Consider the following 18589-nt stretch of genomic DNA (forward strand, 5'->3'; position numbering starts at 1 on the left):
ACACAGCACAACTACGGCAGCCAGCGACCGTATGCAACTCGCAAAAGCACGATTCGTTCACTCGACTGGCGCCGCAGTGTTGAATATTTTAATACCCGATGCCGACTCTTACATCATTTGCGGTCTACAACAACACTTTATTTTTGATAACTACATGAAGCTTGTTATCCGTATTAACAGTTATCCTTAGAAAATCACCTCCTCAGGCTGGACATAAATAGGCGCATTTTTATGGTGTCATTTGTTGCAAATTTACACTGCAGTTCTTTTCAATTAATGATGCCGATTGCAACAATACCTATTTATATTCGCTAATATAGTGAGCACTCGATTCGAAGCTGGATCAATGATTTGAAAATCAAGTACATGCACCAGTTGACTGCATGTTGCCCACACCTGCATACATGAGGGATTGCTATAAGTATGGAAGTATTTCTTTTTATCACTCACATGTGCAGGTCAGGCACATTACCCTGACTTACTCGGTCAATCTGTTATTTGGCAAAATTATTCAATAAAACATTCGTTTACGAACTGCCTATCACCGGCTCCCCTCCTTTCCCAAAGCATGGACTTTTGCTGATCTGTCTGATTGAAACCGGCAAGTAAGCAAGTTGACACAACAGCTGGCACTCTTTCGCTTACTTTGATGAACCCCAGTTTAGCATCCTTGGTCCTGTGCTTTTTAAAAATTTGCTGTGACATTGCTTCTGTTGTAACCGAAACCGTTGAAATTTGGCTTCTCAGTGGGGATTGTTATTTTTAATAATTTATAAGATGCCCTCAACTCTGAACTCGTTAATATCCCTCCTAGAGTGATGAATTTGCCAGTTTTAAAATCGGATACCGCCTCTCTTGGTATTCTCAGCAAAAATATCACCCATCTCCACGCCCTCAAGTATGCCGAGGGTGCGAAGCACTGGTACGCAAGTTGTGTATTGCTTGTGTGATGAGCGTCATCGTCCGTGCGTGCTGATGCACTCTGAGTTTTAAATGTTTTGGAGGTGCCGTAAATGCACTGTAAATGACAAACGCCAGACGAGAGACAATTCGCGTCCCAGTACTTCGCACCCTCGGTATCGTTCATGGCGTGGAGATGTGTGATTTTATTTGCCCGAATTGGGCTGCATTGACATGAATTATCACGCATTAAATGCATTAGTGAATACACAAACGTGTGTGCAGTCTATATATACCGTGTTTTATTGACGGTATTGGTGGTTTGTTGAGACGAGTTCCGGGTTGCGTTTCCCCTTCACGATCGCTGCATTGTGATCGGTGAAGTGCAGCGACGGTGGTTCTTCGAGCGGGGCTAGATTGCAGTTGGCAAGGACGAGGTGTACGCACGTTCCCCTAATGGTCGTCGGTTGATTCTGGAACGCGCTTATATACGCATTGCACCGCAGCGCCCTCTCGTGTAGCTCCCTGTAGTGACTGTAGTTTCAACTGTAATTGCTACTGCACTTTTTCCGCTAATTTTCGTGAACAGTTAAGGGTTTTTGCTTTGTTTTTGCGTTTTGTACCCTCTGAAATTCGCGCTGTTTGCTCATTTAGTTTGCAGCGTTCCCCCCAGATGGCGCGCGGATGGTACTACAGTGGCCGTAGATCGACTTCAGGGCCATACAGATCACGAAGAGGCGGTTGGAGTGGTGGTGGAAGAAAAGTAGGGAAGAGAGTGGGACGTAGGATGAGTAATATACCGAAATATAATCAAAAGAGGGGAAGGTAAACAGGGGTGCAAGGGCCTCAACTTCCTAGTTGTGACAGGACTGGTACAGCGCTTGTAGCCGTCGCGCCTTGGACGAAACGAACGCTACATAGACTGTGTCCCACTCTCTTCCTTCCTTCCTCTTTCTCTCTTCCTATCCTTTGAAACCCCCCTTCCCTGGACTGGGTTTTATGAGGGTGAACTCCCCGACTGAGTTCAACGAAATTCCCAAGCTCTTTTCTCTTCCCTTCTTTCTTACTAATCACCACCACCACCACCCCCAGGAACGGAGGGGTGAAGCGATTGGAGTTTAAAACCTGCGGTGGGGGGGGGGGGGCGGGAGGGGGATAACCCACTAGGTTAGCGAAGGGTAGGTCAAACAAGTAGAATAACACAGGCAAGTCAGTTGGTGACAACCGACGTCCCGATACAAAGGGAGGGCCTCTAATCATAATCATCAGTGTGCGCCACTCTCGATAGATGGCTTACAATAGCGTGCGCACGGGAAAAGCCGGATGACGGCACGGACATTGCGAGGTCCTAAAGTGCGTCGCACTTAAAATATTCCGTTGAAATTTTTGTGCACTTTGCAGGGAATCTATCAACTAAATTTCAGGAATTTAGGTGTTGGGGTACCACGCTTGGGGTATAACGTTCGGTATCACTTTGGGGTATCATAAATAATGTTTCCGTTTGTTACCTTTGACAAACTATGTTTACTTATTAGACATAACTCATGGATACAATCACAGAAGTTAGATTACTTTTGTACGCTCCTTTAATTCGGTCTAAACTGCAATGTGCTTGCACAATATACAAAACACCTATACAAAAATAACACAGAAGTACTTGACAGTGTTTAAAGAAGGGCTGTTTACTTTTTTATTTGAAATATATTTGCACGTATTCTGTTTATGAGGTAATGCAAACCGGTGCAATTTACGCATTTGAATCAAAGTGAAAGTTTTTGCTCCCTAAATGTATTTACAGTTCCTACTTCTAGAGCAAGTTTCTGATATTCTGTTTCTGAGCTCCTGCAAAGTGGCGGTATTCGAACATCAGAGCCAAGAAAAAAGGTTTTACGTGTGAATTCGGTTTTCCTGGTACTATTACACCACAAAATTGCCCTAGACTCGAGTCAGTACCTCAAAATGCAGCTGAACAGCATGACCATTTTTGTTCTTTTAGGCCTTCTAGCTACCAACGCCTTCAATTTTTTTTGTCCACATGCTGTTGACGATTGGAGCAATATACCCGAAGAGTTTCTCAACTCCGCTCTTGGATCAGGAAGCGGTTTTGCCTGATTGTCAGTGTTTTTATGAACCTTTTCTTATGTTTTATGAACACCACAAGTAACCTGAACTCATTTGTATCTTTGACGTTGTTGACACTAATGCCACTCCTGCTTGGGCAAAAAAAAACAAATAAAAAGTAGGCGACAACAGCAGCTTGAAGAGCTATAGAAAAATTAGCATTGCATTAATTGCGAAGGAAAAGTATCAATACATACCACACACAATAACATGTAACAGCTGAGCATTTATTTCGAAACAAGACCGCTATTCACGCAAATAGATAGGTCTTTGTGATGCATAGGTATTGCATTAAGAGTAGGTTACAAAAACAAAACACGGTTACCTCTTGCTATGGAGAGGTGGGCAGCAACTTGGTGATAACGTTTGCTGATTTCCAACATTTCCCTTTGTAATTCCATATACTGTTCTAAAATGATGCCTGCTTCTGCCTGTTAGGCATGCATCACCACAAGAGCTTGTCCGTCAAACATTACCGAGGGTACTGAGCTGTTACGGAAGCCAAAATGACATTAAGTTGAAGGGGTGACATGCAATGGTAAATTATAATTCCTTGAAGCCTTCAAATGTTTTCCGGAGTGAAGAAACAAATCCGTTAATAATAAACTTTGGCCCGTTTAATGATATTGCATCGATGAACACGCCACTCAGACATAACATGCAGTCCAACAGCTCATCCTCACTGGACGACCTTATGGCCATTGAACGTGCAACATGTGCATATTTGACGCTTCCTGTGTGCCCCATTCATATTATGAGCATCAGGAATGTGTTTTCCGGATATTCATCTGTGAACACGGCATCATCGTTGGCATATCCATTACGTGCACCAAACAGTATGCTGCTCGATTCCTCGTTAACTGTTCCCTCATGACCATTATTGTCAGCATATAATTATAGTCATCGATTGCTCTGTCTACACGGAAGGTTAAGAGTGAGTGGTTTAATAAACGCGGTCTCCTGAAACAAGTCTCTCTCAAGTGGGTCGGGATACTCATCTGTGGACACAATATTTCCTTTCCTTCAGGTTCCCAGCAAACGCAATTGATATTTGCACTTACTCCCATATCCCGTGCCATTGTGATCTGTAAAAACTCTGCGTTCAATAACAGCGTGGCTTCAAATAGCAGGAACTAAGATAAAACCAAATTGTCGCAGTTAATGCTTCGGGCGTTGGTTTTCCATATTTCTGAATTCACAGCGCAACAAACAAGGATGAGAAACAATCAGCTCCAATTCACACTGTGAAGGTGGTTGGAAAGCAAAGCTTTAGACGACTACCCCAACAGGTGCCCATGCGACATCACTTGAATTCGCACGCGTGGCTCCACAAAGAGCGAAACCAGAGATTCTGCCAGCCGTTACCTGGAATTAGCGGGGGCGGCGTGCCGAACGCCAGAGCGTCGGCCACAGCCGGGCTAGAGCGGCGGACGAGCGCTGTAGCCCGGCCGTGAGTTGGAAGTGAGAGAAAAAGGGATAGGAGCGTCTTTTCGAAGATTAGGACAGCGGAACTTAAGCATCCTGATGTGCTAGCTTGGGGCTACACCACCGCACGACACAAGCGCAGACACCGAAACAATTCGGCATGTGAACTTAGTGATTCCCATTTCTACCGATTTAAAATAGTTAGTTTAGCAAGTTGGAGAATCGCGAGAAAGCTGAGGAAACTTTTATAATCGCTATTGATCAGAACCAGCTGCTCTCTCGCCTGTTGTAATACAAACACAACCGAATTGGTATTCACCAATTTAGAAATCCGAGTCCCATTCGTCGCAAGCAGTGTGCAAAAGGTAGGGTTTTTCTAGCGGGTAGCGTTTTTCAGTATCATGGGGGTCTAAATTTTATTTCCCGCCCTGCAAACGTTCCTTCACGTGTCTTCGCCGTACGACCACTTATATCCGTCGGGTATGGGTTATCCAGGAGGTGCTGTCGAACAACTTAATCAAGCCGTGCGAGAAGCGCGCAATTGCCACGAAGTACGCCAGAACAGGCCAATAATAACCGTCGCTAAAGCAGACGACAAAGCCGTCGCTCCAATGCGCACGCTGGTGCGAGCAGGCAGCTGCGCGCGGGGAACGCTGGGTAATAGAGCCCCGTCGCCGGGCTACCTACACTGTGCTCCGGGAGGGGAAACCGTCCTGCCCCTCCTCATCCGCGTTCGGAGTTTCTTGTCCCGCACGCCACGAAGGAATGGTTGGCTGGTAGAGGTAGAAAGCTCTGTTTTAAAATCGAGACGCGCAGGCACTGTAACAGACAGTGCTTGTGTGTCCCGCTCTCCCTTTTGTCCTTGCCTGCTGCACTGTGAATACAGAAAACCACGTTTTTTTCAGTTTTTGTAATCCATAAAACCGTAGTATTACTCAATGTTGCAAACTAACGCAATCTCACTCTTTAGAGAGCTCGCACTGCCCTTCTTTTACTTTGCTGGTTCACTAGCTTTGAGTTCACCATGTTTCACTTCTTTTTTGGTCTCAATGAAGCAGAAAGAACTGGTATGTTGTGCTGACTGCTTACTACACGTAACAGGCACCAAGCGCCATGTTGACCAAGAGCTCCACAGCTTGCACAATGCACTGTGCATGACACAACATACACCTGCAGGACAAGAGTCCTTTCAAATAAGTGGATGCAATTGTGTAGGAAATCTGTTAGGCTTATTCAACAATCTCTAGCAACAAAAACACCCCCATTAATATCCTTTCTATTACCCCAACAAAGTAAGGGATCTCAACCCTTTTTTTTTAACAATGATTTGCGGCATGTGCCCACGTCTACTTTTCTACATTAACTTGAGCCATTACTTGCGCTCCATCGTTTGGTATGTTTATTTTGTCGTCATTTATTTGCATACTTGATATACCATCAGGGAAGTTACGTTCAATGTGGGTGGCTCATCTAAGACAGAAATAGTTTTTTTGCCAGGCTATGTTTTCGCCTTTTCCAACTCTACTGCGCTGACATTGAGGGAAATGTACTGAAGCCCGTTCACATAGTAGCGTGTCAATGGCGCTAATCTCAGAAGCACTAAGATGCAGTCACCGGCCAAAATTGTAGCCTGCCACGCATTAGTTTATTTGGAATAAGGTAATTACATCTCTCCATTTCCCCATTCTAGATCACAATCACTTACACAAATAAATGCACCAAGAAAGCTAATTGAGTTTGTTATTTGCGGGATTAGGTGTACTGAATTAGTCGCTACATCAAATTGGTCTCAACACCTTAATCTGTTAACCATAACTGTGTTTAACCATGCCAGAGCAAACTTGCTACTATTGTCTAGAGGAGCTGCCGTTCAACAAGTGTTAGAACATAAAAGCTGATAAGTATTCCATTATTATTTGCCATGGCTCCCAATAAGCTCAAAAATGCTACAATACACAAACCCCCTGAGATAAAATGAAAAATTGGAGCTAAAATGAACCAGAGATGAAAGCACATGTGGCATTAAACTCTTTGCACGTGCATAGTGGGCACGTTGCCTGTCTAATGAGGTATTCTCATTTTCTTACGTAGGCAATTTCTGTTAACGCTAAAGTATCACTTCGATGTGTTAGTGAAAGTGAGTACCCCGTTGGCATCCGCAAAGGTATGGACAAAAGATGTGTCTGAAAAGCCTGCGGTCTCTTTCACAGGAACTGATAGCGCACCAATGTGTGACAGCAACATTCGGATGGCGCTCAATTTTCAATTAACATTAGCTGCGACGGGTTTCAAAGCGTATGCATCAGCTATTAAGCAAAGAAATCTCCCCAGGGAGCCTTTTCTCGCCCGTCATCACAGAAAGGGCAGTGTCTAAGTGAGCACAGTATCGTTATTCAGCTTCCAAACTCCCATTCAGGATCGATCAGAAGTGCGCACGTTTGAGTGGAAGGCGTGGATGACCCCACCATGAAACCATGATGATCACTAAGCTGTAAAGGGATGCTCAGGAGGTGTGACATCTAGAAGGACAGATCAGTGGATGACATGTTACCCACTAGTGTTCTCTTGCGCTTTTTGTGCACTTTCACTGCTCGAATACTATGCGTATACACGGGTGGCTCGGTCAACTCAATAATGAGTGACGCAGGCCAAGTAGATCAAATTTCATGCCCATTCGTCATGTGTTGGGTTAAAGTGATTATCCCCATAAGTGACCAGTGAACCCGCACGTTTATCTTAGAATGGGCATGTGATGCTTGGGCGCTCTCTGGCTGCCTAGCAATGAACAGGGCACCAAGAATTGCCAGTGTGCAGGAAAGGGTAGAGGTAATTTTATACGATGGGTTCTTGCATGCTCCCTTTGGAGCAAGCTCATTGTTTAATTCGTATGTTTATGCTTGTAAAACGTGGAGTGCTAATATAATCTCGAAACTCTCGTCTCTTCGAAACCATAATTGTCATTGTCTCTGAAATGCAAAGAAACATAGCGCCAGATGTGCGGACTGAAGAGGAATAAAAAAGCAAGAATATCAAGTATTCTATTCTCAACTTTTCTGCAGACCTCAACTTTTCTGCAGATGTGAAGATGAGCTGGTCATATGTTGACATGTCGATTCTGTGTTAACATGAGCTTAATTAACTTAATAGATCTCTGCAACTCGTTGGGTGCCCATATGTTTTAACTTCAATGCACAAATAAGGGCCAAGCTTTTTAGTTTATGCCAGTGTAAATTATTATTTATAAAAGAACGGCCTCAATGAAACACCGGACCTGTGAACGTGTGATGTTGCAGGCAGAAAGCAATGTTAAATAACGTTGTGTTGAAATGTATGTCAGGCGTATCTGCCAAAAAGCTTAAAGGCACGCAAGACGAACCCGCGAAATATCCTAAAGATCGCGTTCGCCGCCCGCTCCACAGTCTGTCATGACTTTCACCCAACCAGGCAAATCAGTTCCACTTGCAGACTAACCAGAGTTGCTGTTAGTTTGCAAAGTGCCTACAATTCAGTTAAACTACAAATACAGCTGCTCGAACTCTTAATCCAAACAGCATGTTTGGTGTAGTAACAGCCGTGGGCAGAGTTCTGTGCTAGCTATTCTTCTGCCGCTTCACAATTTAGGCTTTCTGACTTTACTTTTGCCCAATCGGCGGAAATGCTGACCTTCACTGGAGCAACAATCTACGTAGCCATCACTAGAGTGACATCTGGTAAATTGAAATTATTGGCAATGATAACCATTGACAGTTACTCTCCAAGGCTAGCCACTGATTGGATGCCATTTGGCCAGTTAGGTAAGACAGATCAAGACAGACTGCTCTAACTGCGAATAGTGAAGCAGGCACGACTGAAGTGATCAGAAGTGGTTTTTCCGTTTGGGTAAAAATCAAGCCAGACTGTGCTTAAAGGCCCAAGAAGAGTGTGTAGCACGTTTGACATACTTAGCCGGTGCAATCAGGGAACATCCTTCATATTTTTAAAAATAATACAGGTAGGTCCCATATATTACGTTTTTGCGAGTTTGTCTGGCATACCTTTAGACACACCGTTAAATCATCCATTGCTGTCAAAAGGAACAAAAAGTCAGCAGTCAAGAAAGAAAACGCTACTCTAGTGATACTAAAAAAATCGGGCTATTAAAAATGATTGAGAACGGCATGTAAACAATATTTCCTAACATTCCTAGCATATTACATCAGCACCTGCAAACGTGATTGCAAAGAGGGGTATGGCATGAATCGGTAAGTATGCAAGGTTGATTTAGTGTTAATATGCTACATGCACACGTAAATAAAACCACAGCAAAAAGACGAATAAGCCATTGCTAGCTGATGAGGCTCTACATCACGCTCTGGATTATTCACGTATACACTCCTGCCGCGACACGGATGTCGACACTTTTTTACATCATTTGAGAACACACAAGCTGAGCTAAGAAGCAGTATCAAAATGTTTGCCCCGCGCAGTGATACCGACACAACACCGTGTAACATCGGTGATCTTGGCGCCAGCAGCTTCACACAAACAATCAACCTCTCGAAAACTACGACGCACTTCACACATCGGTCGCGTTTTGAAGGAAAGACGGTGCTTCGCATCTTTGGGCAGATTTCAGGGCGACACCATCGATGGCGATACACCAGCTATCAACGTTTGGTTCTGACCCGACGGCAATCCCGTCGCAAACAGTTGATATGAACATACTATACTGCGCTCCACACAGGTGCTGACTAGCACTTCGCGTTGCTGCCAAAAGCAGTGACCGGGTCTTGCAGACCGAATCACTGCAGATGGCAAGCGCCGACACTCAGATTTTTATAGCTTTAAGCTATACACACTTTATATTAATTGAAAACGCAGCGCAACGCACCACTCGTGCGCGATGCCGCGCACTGCAACTACGTACACAACAGCACGGCGTACAAACTTGATATGAAAACATTGCACACTAGACAAGAGCTGACCAGCACTTGGAGTGGATTTCACACAGTGGTAGGATTTTGAACGACGTGTTATCACTACAGATGATTCGAGCGCGGAGGCGCGGATCTCGATAACTTCAAACCCATTTCGGCGCGCGCGGGAGCCGGGCGAAGATGCACAGGAACGTTCGGTGGCGTAGCACAAAGACGGAGCTCGTGCATTTCTTCAAGAGCCTGCCTCGGTTCCGCATGAAGAAACAGAATTGCGACTTCCACGGTCTCTCATTACGTCTGCTACAGCTTGTTTCCTGCAACGATCGCCAACTGCGCAGCTTCGTCACCGCCATGTTTTCAAGGACGATGGGCGGAGCCAAGCGAGTACGGGCCACCGAACGAAAGCCTACAGATCCAAAATTCGCTCGCCTATCACATTCGGCCTCTTGCCCGTAGGCGATCCGTAAAACCGATTTTGGACCTGCCGCGGTGGCTAAGTGGCTAAGGCGTTGCTCTGCTGAGCACGAGGTCGCGGGTTCGATTCCCGGCCACGGCGGCCGCTTTCCTGATGGAGGCGAAAAGCGAAAACGCCCGTGTGTACGAGATTTCGGCACACGTTAAAGATCGCCAGGTGGTCAAAATTACCCCGGAGCCCTCCACTAGCGCGCCTCATCGCCTGCGTTGCGTCGGCGCGTCAAACCCTACAATCAATCAATCAATCAACCAATCAATCAATCAATCCAGGTTGCGGAGTGCTACGGAGCGAGAAGAAAACATGCTTTAGGTTTGATGTGCGCGGCCTGATAGTGGTGGGTGGTCACCACCCGCTTTCGCGCCTATTCCCTCGTATTTTTAGTTTATGAATAGGCTTCACTGGGCCAACCACAATGTCGGAAAGCCAGGTAAGAAAGACCAAGATTACACCGATCTCCTTAAAGTCAGCTTCTATTCTAAACAAAACTGCATTGCTGCGAAGATATTTCTCTAGGAAAAGCATACGCCATCTTGTAGAGAAAATGAAGCGCCAGAGGGGAGCAAGTGGCCCAAAGGATCGAGTCTTGGGACGTGAGTTGGAGGGGTGCGGCTTTTCTCGGTGCGCTCACGCAAAAAAAGAAAAGAAAACGGGGTAATTGGCGTATGCCAGCTCCGCTATAAAAAGACCATTGTTTTATAAAATCCTCCCTCTTTCCGTCGGTACTCCGCCAAAAAGACGAGAAGAGTGAATACGACCCAGTCTTCACCTTAAAACTTCCACTACAAGTGAACAGATATATGACGGACTAGCGGTAGTGCTAAGTGATGCCCGGGTATGCAGCTATATACTAATTACACTTATGGGCGGAACACGTGTTTGAGTAGTTGGTACTTCACAATTAGTTGTTTCGTGAGAGAGCTTTACACAATTAAGAACCCCAGCCTGCTGTGAATAGATGGGCTCCTTTCGCAGGCGTGTGGTTAAGGGAAACGGCTGGAACTGGTGTTCAATTGGAACTTTCTCGAAACTTGTGCCTCGATAGTAAGCTCGGACGACTGGTTACCCATGGGAAGTGTAGCCTCATTATGCGGGACGGATAATCATCAGTCACAGTTTTATAATAAATTACATAGGCTCCTTCCTACTGGAGGCGCGTAGGTATAGAAATTCCAAACACATGGCGCGCTATTTGAACGCGAGAAAATTGAACTGCATTTCACTTCCTCAGGGGTGTAATTTCAAGATATCCCGCTCTCCGCAAGGGGAGAACAGGATATATTTAATTATATGTTTCTAAGGACAAATCCTTAAACACGTTATTGGACATTAGTGTAAATAGCATTTGTAAGCAAAACCGAAGTGTACATATGTATGCACGCGCTTAATAAATACTACGAAATGTATAAAATTACGTATTTTTTCAAAATGCCGTATTTCGCTATTACGCGGCTGGTATAAAAGAACCTTCTAAAACAGTTTTCAGACACTGGCTTGTGTTATCTATATAAAAAAACTTGTTCAATACGTCAAGACGCCCTAGATAAAATTACAAGTCATTGAAAAAATATTTTACCGCTTTTTACAGCATATTTACCAGCATAATAATAAACAAATCAGCAATATTGAGCTCCTGCAGAAAAATAGGAATGCATTACTGAAATTTTAAGTCTTTATGACCAGCAGTTTTGTGGTGCGTTGACATAACCCATTAGGCCTTTTCGGCCCAGCGGGGATGTTAATTTCTCAATTTTTCTTTTCGCCCTCTTAACAGCGTCGCAGAGCGCAATCTTTACGCTTATTTTTGTACATTTGTATAAGAAACACTGATCAGAAAAAGCTATTCGATATATCACTCGGTCAACCATATATTGCAGAATCTGTAAAAACTACCAATTTATTCCGTAACGCAGATTTGCATCACAGATTGGGTAGTTTAGGGCAAATTTCTTGTGTTTATCGACCAGATTTAGGGAAAATCTCCAAAGTTGAATTAGTTTCCGCGAAGAAACCTTTCCTTCGGAGAAACGTACTTCACCTTGGAGATTTCCCCTAAATCTGGTCGATAAACACCTGTCCTTCCATTTAGGTTGTTGAACAATTCGCTCTCGCGCTAGAAACAGCTAGCCTCCTGGTTACCTCAGTGGGTAGAGTGACCGCCCTTGATAGGGGGTGGTTTTTGCGGGCGACATGTGTCAGCTTAACCACCTCGATATCTCAACACGCGAATGGGGTAATTACAAACGCGGGAAGACACAATTTTCCACATCCTACGTCCGATATGATTTTTCCGAAAATTCAGCCTTAGCTGCCTGCCGACGTCATGGCGTAATGTATTCCCGAAATTACAAGTATTTAGGCTCACCAGCTTTTTCTGGGTGTTTGCGAATCATTTAGTCAGTGAGTGTATCGGGCACATCCTTTCACAGGTATAGATTATTTGATGAGCCACTATGCCTTATGAAACAAAGACGCAGACAGCCCGTGTAAAACTGCTTACGACTGCACACTCCATGGAGACAAAGAAACTATAGCGGAGCAATCAGTTGTTTATTTACAGCCGGAATTTACCAAGAAAGTTCCGAAGTTTTATCTCGACGATTTCTCGTTTAATGGCGATAAAGCCTTATTTTCTTGCGCATCCTTTTTTGTGCCTGATAAGGCTTTGTTAGGGGAAATTATTTTCTTTATTTCCAGAGAATCCGCATCGAAGGCTATAAGTTGATACTAACAACCCAGGCAAGAAAGTATCCAACCGATGTTGGTTAGGATATGAAGTTTGCGTCCTTTGAACAAAAAACGTGCTCGTTAACCGCAAGCTTAATTACGAAAGCATTTGGGGTTAGCGCGCAGGTATTTTGTCTTTCCGGACGACGTCAAACTCGGTTCACATGTTCTTGTGCAGGTAGCTTTTACTTAGCCTTCGCCACGCCGATCTGTTTCGGGCGGTAGGCTTTGAGGTAAAACCGGATGAACATGCCGAAATAGAAAACGCACTGGAGTATCACAACCCAGCAGTGGGAAAGCGGATACCTGCAGTCCATGAACATGGGAATCATCATGTGCACGAATTGCACCACAAACTGCACTAGTTGGAACTGGGTGAGGTAGCGCTTCCACCACAAGTGCTTCTGGACCGTCGGACCCATGAGGGAGAGAAGATAGTAGGAGTACATGACGACATGTACGAAGCAATTGATCATGATGGAAAAGGCCCCTTGGCCGTCGATACCGAAAGTCAATCCATAGCAGGCACTGAGAAGCACAATGGTGTGGTGCGCCACATGCAAAACCGACACATGCGAGTCCTTCTTACGCAAAACGAAGAACACTGTGTCCAGAAGGTCAGCGAAGCGAGAAACGTAGAACCACCAGAGCACTGCCATCAGTCCCATGGTACTTTCGTCGCACCCATCATAGTCGATGCCCTGGCAGACCACGCTGTAGTGAAGGTCACCCAGGTACGCCCGCAAGATGCCACAGGTAAGGTAAACGTTTGCGACAACCATTGTGACGTTGTAGATGACTATAAGGGGCTTGACGCCGTCGTACGGCCGCCGGCGTTCCATGAAGCGAGGACCGGCAATCTTGACAGCATACACGTATGCGGTGACGACTGCGAGGACGAGTCTGAAGTCTCCGACCAGCGGCCAGTGGGCGATCCTCATGTCACGTCTTGCGAGGAAAGGCGGGCGCGGTGGTTCTTCGGGGCCCTCCATAGCGCCTGAAACTTTGAGAAGGCTGTTGTGTTTAGAAATTTCTCGGAATCTCAGCGAAAACTTTTTGTAGCGTTTCAGCTACCGAAAAAAAAACTTCAGCTTGATTCTTGGGTTCCAGATCCGTAATGCGACTTATTTACGCGACTCAGATCACACGTCTCTGTCTGTGAACGAGAACAGTGTTTATGGCCTCCAGGAAACCAACCTGTTGAAACATTCGGGCTGAGGGATGAGAACAATGTTGGTTTTGGCTCTCCGCCAACGTTTCTTCCTGTTGTAGCCAAGGCGATTGGTGCGGAGAAGCTTAATCCTTATTATACTATAACTGTGGCCCTGGCTGATCTGTAGGCCCCGAGGTAAAACGCATACGAGGAAATAATAGAGGAAGTTCGTTTATTGACACTGTGTCAACGACTCCAAGGTGTACGAACAGCAAAAGAAAACATCACAGCAGTCGGAATGGCAAAGCTTGATCCTTTCTTCTCTTTCTGTGCCCGTGTAACTTATTAAAGCGAAAACATTCATAGTGGTACCGATGGCGTCCTTACAAAGAACGAATACATTTCCACATGGACCACTTGGTCGACTGAGAAACTCTGATAAGATTTCTAGACACATGGCGCCGGCGTGAAACAGGGCTGCCATTGTGTCAAAACGGTTGCTCTAAAATCGCGAAAAAGGAACGGTTTTAGATAACACAGCACGCGCATCGATCATGAGGAAGTGCAATCTCATAAACCACGGATCGCGATGCATTTACACAGTTCATAGATGCGTTTACTTAGTGCGCAAAAAATCGCTCGTTCGTTCTTCTTTGCGATTTGGCTCTTTGAAAGTTTTATGGTAGATTGGATGCACTTTTAGCGAAGGTTGGAGCCTCTTTAAGCAAAGGTTTTGATATCAGAAAGCTTTCGTACTTCTCTCAACTTTCTTTAGGAAGGGATGGTAATGCTTTTATTATGCATTTTGTACTTTCATTTCAATATGTGGCCACCCTTCCTTACCACTGTATGAGCTGTTCGGTTTGTCTTGACTTAACTAAGTTTCGTGTCTTCTTTTGTTCACATAAATATCGTCGCGACCCGTAGGTTGCAGCACATTGAGTATTATGTACAAAGTACGGACACAGGTTCCAAAATCGATAGAGTAGTTACGGTAAACCCCATAAAATCTTTCGTGCGAATTGACTAAAGAGCTAAAACTGACTTTTGCCCAATAAACGTACTTCACCTTTAAACACACCTATTAAAAATTGTTTCTTTCTATTCGGTAGTCATGCAGTTGCTGCTCTTGATCCGACGGATCTGCACCCAACCAAGCTGTCTTGAAGAACAAAACACCTTCCGTCTAGTTCCAGCACTGCTGACAAGCCACATCGCTTCTGGCAGCACATACGTCGAACTACGAACCGAGGAACACTATAAACCTAATTAGGAAATTGTATAATCTCCCACTGTGACTGCCCACATTTACACCTACATGCGGCCTTCTCAAGCTCGGCCTCCGTAAAACTGAGTGATATTTTCGAAGCTCAACGAGCAAGCCAATAAATCGATTGACTCAGACGCCTACGGGCCGGATGGTTCTCGAGAAACTCGACTACCCCATCCCTACACCATGAAACGCGCTTAGCCGGATCCCGTCAAGCATACGCACCACCCTCACACTCACTCGCATTCCGATACACATGCACCCAGAATAGAACAAAGGCAGAAAACAAATTAGAACGATCGAGTTACTTAAGCAATAAATTCCTGGTAAGCAAGAGAAATGCATGGAGAAATGAATATGCCGAACACCAGGCCCGTGTTGGAGTGTTCATGGATTCTGAAAGAACAGCCATCACACCGGTGTCCGCCCCTAGGCGAGGCAAGTTAAGCCTGCTGGTGACCTTCCTCGCTCCCAAAGAGCAATAAATACATACATTACATACATACATCCCAGCTGCTACAGTCACAGAAACCGACACCCATGTAGCAGAAGAGACAGCCACCGCCCTCGTGGCCACTTCCAACAAACATGGTACTATTACAGTCATCACAGATTCACAACAGGTGTGCCGACCTTACCAACCATGACGAATATCTTTGAATGCAAGCCCACTTCTCCAACACGGTAAAATTCTACCACCATTCACATTGTTTGGGCGCGTGGCATGCCTCCCCGGGAATGAGGCCGCTCACGCCGCTGCCCGCGATATTTTACACCGAGCATTTCTAAAAAAGGTGTACGACACACCACCAATCGCCTCCGCCAGCCACGCAGTTGAACACAACATACATGAACATCTTGTACTACTATCGCTGGGAACGCTTCATTTCTCCCTGTGCTCATCCATTTTCCAATAGACAGTACTCTAAAATTGTCGTCTAAGCTTATTTTACAGGAATGATCTCTATATTCTTCGTTTTGTAGAAACAACGCCGCCGTCGCATTCCATTCTATATTTCCCCGAAGCTAAAACCGGGTGATATTGGGAAATACAGTTGAGTGATTGGATTTTTATGGTAATTTATTTAGACGAAAATGAGGCACTGGGATCTTCTGTGTGCGCCAATTCGATGTTTTTCAAATATCCCAAGCATTTTGTCGCGGATTATGCCGAGAAATGTCTGAAAAAATTAAAACAACTGTCAGGTTGCACGCAAGTATATCGAATTTGTGTTGTGCTTTTTTGACAGTTTTGCCTGTACGAGATTTCATCCGTGTATACTGGAGCATTTCTTGTTTTACACTTCTTTTCCCCCATTCGTTGGCAGCGTACGTTCGTGCCCAAAGGATAAGGACGTGGGCGCAAGTCTGTTCGACCATTCCTGTGCTTACAGCGATGCGGTGACTATTTTCACAAACCTTGCCTCACAATATCAACAGACTCTCAACACGTTTGTCGCCTATATCAAGCCTGACGAGCACTGCCCAAGGCACTCCCCTTCCTAAGAAAAAGCTTCCGACCTGAGCCCCACGCAATCTAGGCCTTGTCGGGAACAATTCAGCAGATGCTGCCGCCCGCGACCATATCGGGGCAGTCCTAACTTCTAATAGGACACCCCAAATCGCACGAAACCTTCAGCCAGCACCTATCGACCCCACTTAAAACTCAATACTCTCCAACTAAACACACACAAGAAAAACATATCCTCCTGCACACCTGTCATTATCAAACTACCGAGCATACATGCTCCAAAGACTGCAAACGAACATTTTACAATCCCATAATCATCTTGAAGATCTCACCATCCCTCTTCTTCTCAGATGGCCTGCACTGCAGCTCATCGCTAATGATGTATCATCTCGCATTCTCCCACCCACATAACCTCGACCCCATTAACAACCCAAACCTTGAGCAGTGGCAGTACGCGCTGACCAGCTCTGCGCCGGAACAACGACCCCTGGTGCAACCAGCACTCGATCCAGCGCAGGATCGCGCCCTCCTTGACATGGGAGGGTGACCACATCCTGTCCGAATACCCTCTTGCTCAAATAAACGTTTGTTCCTCCTGTACTTCGAGCAATGTAGCCAGGGCAATTTTATTTCTCGCTGACACCGTTCACTACACTTTTGCTCACTTCCCACCCATTAGGCTTAATGATAATGCTTAACCAATGCCGCTTGAGACTTGTGAATTACTGAAGCGGTGAGCATAGAAAGCCATAGAAAGTTCAACATGACCATTCACATGCCCAAATTGACATTTTTTATTGCGCTCACGCGAAACAGGGTATGATGATGGCCATGGAATGCGGAAATTGTCAGGCTTGTTACTGTTCCCAAAATAAACGTAGTGATAAAATCCCCCTCAATCGATTAAACTACAGCAATCTGTCAAAGTGTTTTCAATTTTAACCGTCGTTGAAATATTCTTATATTTACAAAAACTCCACGCTACGCTTGTGTTGTGTCCGCCGTTCGGTACCAAGTATGCTGCAACTCTCCGAAGCCCTAGTTGAGAAGAAACATTTGGTCACCTACGAGTGTTTGGACCTTTAAGGCCCCTCGGCAAAGGCAACACACCACTTTGGCCCACGCTTCACGTAGACGGCACCTCTGGCCTGACCCGACCGGAGGGAATCGGCAGTCGCCTCTTCCTGTCCTCCTCTACATCTTTTACTTTCCTATTCTCTTTCTAACAACTTTCCTGTCACCTTCTCTCTTCTTGGTTCTTCTCCTTTTCTTGGCGGCTAGGGTTAACCTGGTGTGGCTAACAACCCTGTGTTACGCCATATGTGGTTATAGCCGTGGTGTAAATCTGGCGCAGGCAGGCCTTGCTTGCAAGTACCTGTCGCGTCCCCTTGTTGGGCCCCGGGGTGGGCGGATGCACCACGGCCGAATAGAATTTATTAATTCATGGCTTCTTCAAAACCCCGCTCCAAACACGATCGGTCCCTGAAAAGGGGCCGCACCGAAGTTTCCTTCCCACTACTCCCTGCAATCGCTGCCCCTAAACCGGACAACTACCCCCGCTTCCTAATAATCGAATCAACAGAAAAAGAAAACCCCATCACTTCCAAGTCTGTATTTCTGATCTCGAAATTCCTTGAAAACATTGTGGGCAACTCTTATAAGGCTAAAAAACAAAGAACTGGTGAACTCCTAGTAGAACTCAATAATCAGCAACAGGCAACAAGTCTTCTCAACCAAACCCGCATGGCCGATCTAGATGTCAGGATCACACCCCACCGCAGCCTCAACAGCTCGCAGGGTGTGATCTCTGAGACGGATCTCCTAAACGAGACAGACATCGACCTCCTCGAGGGCCTCAAAGATCAAGGTGTGACGGCAGTGAGGCGGATCACCATCCGGAGAGACAACAAAGAAATAGCCACGAAGTACATCATCCTAACATTCGACCGATCCACACTTCCAGAACACATAAATGCAGGAATCATCCGTTGCCCAGTCCGTCCATACATTCCGAACCCGCGCCGCTGCTTCAAGTGCCAGCGGTTCGGTCACAGCACTAACGCTTGTCGCGGAAGACTAACCTGCGCCAAATGCGCCCAGAACGATCACCCCACTGATGATTGCAACACACAGG

General features: G+C 45.5%; 1 pseudogene; it reads right to left on the minus strand.

Moving 5' to 3' along the window:
• Window positions 1-7108: 7108 nt before the first annotated feature.
• Window positions 7109-13779, minus strand: LOC144175144 (very long chain fatty acid elongase AAEL008004 pseudogene; annotated as a pseudogene).
• Between the last annotated feature and the right edge of the window lie 4810 nt (window positions 13780-18589).

This window comes from Haemaphysalis longicornis, unplaced genomic scaffold (assembly GCF_048455015.1).
Source record: "Haemaphysalis longicornis isolate Haplotype H1 unplaced genomic scaffold, Haemaphysalis longicornis Haplotype H1 scaffold_3, whole genome shotgun sequence".
NCBI classification, from domain to species: domain Eukaryota; kingdom Metazoa; phylum Arthropoda; class Arachnida; order Ixodida; family Ixodidae; genus Haemaphysalis; species Haemaphysalis longicornis.